Below are 5,140 nucleotides of genomic sequence, written 5' to 3'. Positions count from 1 at the left end.
TGCGGTTCTGCGGTTCAGCTGCCGGTGCCACGCCGCATTCTGACCGCTAGAGGGCGCGAGCGAGCGCGGCTCACTGACGCTGCGCAGGAACGATCAGCTCACCTTCATTCAGCAGCTAGAGACGGCTTGAGATTTTGGCTCATATATAATCATATATAATATATTTTTTGCTGGTTTTAAGGGAACGTTCCATTGTATCATTATGCAAACATCATGGGAACGTTACTTCTGAATGTCCTCTGAACGTTCTTAAACATGTGACATTTAAAAAACGTTAGATGAACATCCAACTAAAACGTTTTAGGAAAAAATGTTTAATGAATGACGTATAAACAATGGTTTTGGGCTAACGTTTTAGGAACATTATTAAAGACCAGAAAACTCTGAATGAACGTTCTATTAATGGTACTGGAAGAACGTTTGTTCATAACTTGGAGAGAACCTTGCCAGAACATTAGCCAAAGTTTTGAGAACATTAGATAGATAGATAGATAGATAGATAGGAAAATATGTTCTGAGAACATTTTGAATGTTCTCTGAACATTCAAAATGTCCAGTTTTTTAAATGTTTTAGAAACATTGTTTCTTGGTTATACGAACATTAAGGGAACATTCCATCGGATCAGTTTGCAAATATCATGGGAATGTTACTTTTAAATGTTCTCTCAATGTTCCAATAAAAAGGAATAACATTTAACAAACATCAGACAAACGTCCATCTAAACGTTTCAGGACAAAATGTTCAGTGAATGTATAAATAATGTTTTTGTGCTAACATTTTGAGAACATTATTTAAAAAAAAGAGAACTGTAAACAAACATTCGATTAATGTTACTGGAAGAACATTCCCAGACAGAGAGACATGCAACGTCCCTCATCTGCTGAATGAATACATATTCTGCTTTGAATATTTCTGCTTTGTAATTAATTTTCTCTCATTCCATGCTCAAAGTGACACTGTTGTTTCATCAGAGTAAACAGTGCGCTCTTATTTCACTGTGTCTCTCTGGCTCAACTGCGTCTCTAACTGAAAGCAGATGCTGGAAGCAGCATTGAGAAATGCGCTGCCTGTTTGAAGATTTCCTCTTTATTCTTTCACTGTACGCCTTGTAAACAGTATCAAACTGACGGATCTCTCTGGCGACAGCGATGGAGGCCGGTGGCGTTTGTCTCGTGAGGTGATGTCATACCTTACGTTCAGCATACGGGCGAAACAGCGTTTGATTGACAGCGCAGACTGTGAGGGCTTTCAGTGACACAGCATGGGGACGCTTCCCTCTAAATGTGTGTGTGTGTGCGACTGAACGCACAGCTCCAATGCACTGCGCTTCTATTCAGGCCTACCGTGTGGCGCAGAAAGGGGAGGAGAGGACACAGGAAGAAAAGAAAAGTGGAAGAGGGGGTGGGCAGCAGGTCAATAATGATCTCTCAGCCTCGTTTAATTGGGATGCGGTCAGTGTGTGTGTGACTTCACTGCATTCCAGCTTGATTACCCTCATTCATGTTGCCTAAAATTAAAATGAATGCGAGAAAATATCCTGCTGGGATGGAGAGCGGGGAAAAGGAAGAGACCCAGGGAGAGGGCATTCCCAACGCCAGGGGGCCGGGATGACATCACATTCCTGGAGCCCGGGTCCTATTGCTGTAATTCAGTCCGTCCCGGGGGCCAAATGTGGACAGTTGAGGTTGAGCTACATTTACGTGCACCCGAATAATCCCATCGGATTGAAAGGCATTCATGTAAACACCTCAATCGATTTGGGATGCGTTTCCCAAAAGCCAACTAGAGTCATTACTAACACAGTTCAACGAGTCCCAAAGTTCTCACAAAACTTTTTGCGAAATTCGCGAAAGCTTTCAACTTGTGGATAGAGTTTCTTGTTGGTATGATGTGGACTCTCTGTTTTTGGACACAAAAAGCATGCTAACATGTTCAATATATACGCATTTTAGCATGTCAACAATCAGAGCCATTTTTGAAGAGTTATTACTCCTTAATGACAGTCCTATTGTTGAACCAATGTGGTTCAACCGACTGAGACGTGACCATGTTTGTTGCGGGAAACAACTGCAACTAGATAGTTAATGATGCATCCTATTGTGGTAGTTAAGCGGGAAACGCAACGCTGATTGAGCTCATTCCAAATGAAATTTTGATTGGATTGAAAGAAAGGGGTGGTATAAAATAAAAAATAATTTTTTTTTTTAAATTAATTAAAAGTGACAGTAAAAACATTTATAATGTTACAAAATTTCTATTTCAAATACTTTTTTTTTTTCATTGAACTTGAATCCTGAACAAAATATACCAGTTTTCCACAATATTTAGCTGTTTTCAACATTGATAATAATCAGAAATGTTTCTTGAGCAGCAAATCAGCATATTAGAATGATTTCTGAAGATCATGTGACACTGAAGTCTGGAGCATTGATGCTGAAAATTCAGCTGCGCATCACAGGAATAAATTACATTTTGCAATATATCCACATAGAAAACAGCTACTTTAAATTGTAATAATTTGTCACAGAATTACTGTTTTACTGCACTTTTGATCAAATAAATGCAGCTTTGATGACAGAAGAGATTTCCGAAAAATTTACAAATCTTACCAACAACAAATGTTTGAACGATAGTGTCTATATATTGTTTTTATACTCGCAATCAATGACTATCAATAGTTTTGCATTGCTTTTACTATTGCTTCTGATTGGATTAGGTTTGGTTCAAACTCTACTGAAGTCTTTTTATGGAGCAACTGAACAGGAAAACGCTGCTGAAAAACGTAAACATGAAACAGTTTGAGTGGTTGTGACTGTTTGATGTCATGCAGTATTTTCACTTTTTGGGCTGGCGTCTGGTTAGGACACGCTGTCAGGATAACCGAACCACACTTAGCAACTTAATCCCACCGAGCCCTTCAGATTCATCTGCTATCTGTCCTGGCTGATGTCTGCCGTCACACTCACGGCTGTGTGAGGTGAAAGTGTAACTCTGAGGAGTGTGTGTGTGAAGATGCCGATCGCTCTGAACACATACTGTGAAATGCCTCAGTGCAGCGACAGCATGCAGAACAGCACAGGACAGAGACGCTGTGTAGACTCAGAAGATGTCCTGAATATTGACTCACACTGGTGATCTAATCAAAAGACATAAACGAGCAGCTGCGGACAAACACGGAGAAAACAAACATCCTTAGCACAAAGAGAGAGAGACTGCTAGAGTGTCTTTGGTCAGTGATTCTATCACTCTAGGACTGAATGATATAGTCAATATTCACCATACTTGCCATGAAATTGCTGGCAATATAAACACAATCTACTGACAAAGGAAATAAAGGATATAGTTGCGGGAGTGAGAAACTACTAGTGTGTACTGACATCCTTTTAGGAACTAGGAATAATTCTCCTAAAAATGAAAATCTGCTGAAAATGTCCTCACCCTCAGGCCACCCAAGATGTAGATGAGTTTGTTTCTTCATCAGATTTGGCGAAATGTAGCATTACATCTATTGCTCACTCATCTGCAGTGAATGGGTGCCGTCAGAATGAGAGTCCAAACAGCTGATAAAAACATCACAATAATCCACAAGTAATCCACACCACTCCAGTCCAGCAGTTAACATCTTGTGAAGCCAAAAACTGTGTGTTTGTAAGAAACAAATCCATCAAGATGCTTTTAAACAGTTTATTCCAGCTAAAAGACTCCTCTATCCATAATCACGCTTCCTCCAGTGAAAAAGTCATCTGGTCTGAATCAGGAGAGAAATCTGCACAGATCAAGCACCGTTTACAAGCCAAAACAGTCCAAAATGGTTCTAAACAAATATGTGGGTTGATTTTAATGTGAGACACAACTCAAGGAGATGGACTTTTTCACTGGAGGAAGTGTTATTATGGATTATGGACTCGTATTTTGGCCAGAAGCAACAGTTTAATGTTAAAACGTCTTAATGATGGATTCGTTTCTTACAAACACACAGCTTTGGGAATGGTGGACTGGAGTGGATTACTTGTGGATTATTGTGATGTTTTTATCTGCTGTTTCTGACGGCACCCATTCACTGCAGAGCATCTATTGGTGCTACATTTCTCCTCTATGTCAGGAAGTCTGTTTAATAAAATCTGAGGAAGAGCTGAATGGCTCAAAGCGTCACTTTTTATTACAATCCTGTAGATGGGAGCTTTCAAAGTGTGCAGATGCTTTATTTAATTTTTCAGCAGGTTATTTTTGGGTCCTGTAGCCATTTTTACAAATTCAGAACGTGAATGCCTTTTTTGCAATATTTCGGACATAAAATTAAGCAACGTCTAAATGCAGCAATTTTGTTAGTTATTATTATTATGTTTCCTATTAAGTGTCAGAACACTAGTTTTGTGAAACACAAGTATGAGATTATAACTATAGTAGCTTCCTGAACCACACAGACATTTGAAGGAAACTCTATCGCCCCCTAGAGTACACAGTTCAGTTACCGCCAGAATACAGACAGACAGACAGACAGACAGACAGATAGACAGATAGACAGATAGATAGATAGATAATAAGTCTATGAAATGTCACCATTCTGATAGTGTGTGTGTAGATTAATCCTGTCTGGATATGTGTGTTACTATAGATACAGTATGTACACAAGCACTCGTTTCATCAGTCTTGTTCATCACTCCATCCATCAATCCAATCATATTTCTAAACAGTGGCACAGTGTGTGTGTGTGTGTATGTGTGTCTTTGAAGTCAGGGTTGAAGCGTGCTTAATTCATCAGTATGTGGTGGTCGTTGTTCTCACTGCCGTTTCACTGCTACCGCTCAACAAAACACACACACACACACACACACACACACACACACACACACACACACACACACACTCAGACGGCTGCTCTGACATCACTCTGTACACATGTCCACTCCAGCTGTTGTGTCTCATCCAGGACACACCCACCGGCTCTGAACACAGGCTTATGAATGATTATTAGTGTTATATTAACAGAAATAATGAACACACACACACACACGGTCTGGCTCCAGTGGATTAAACGCTGCTGGCATTTGTTTTTAGAATCTGCAGTGTGAGTGTGTGAATGCAAAAACACACACGCACAGTGTTGGGGAAAGTTACTTTTAAAAGTAATGCATTACA

The sequence above is a fragment of the Sinocyclocheilus anshuiensis genome, unplaced genomic scaffold (assembly GCF_001515605.1).
Source record: "Sinocyclocheilus anshuiensis isolate Anshui unplaced genomic scaffold, SAMN03320099.WGS_v1.1 scaffold392, whole genome shotgun sequence".
Taxonomy (NCBI): domain Eukaryota; kingdom Metazoa; phylum Chordata; class Actinopteri; order Cypriniformes; family Cyprinidae; genus Sinocyclocheilus; species Sinocyclocheilus anshuiensis.
Note: the sequence above shows the minus strand (reverse complement) of the source record.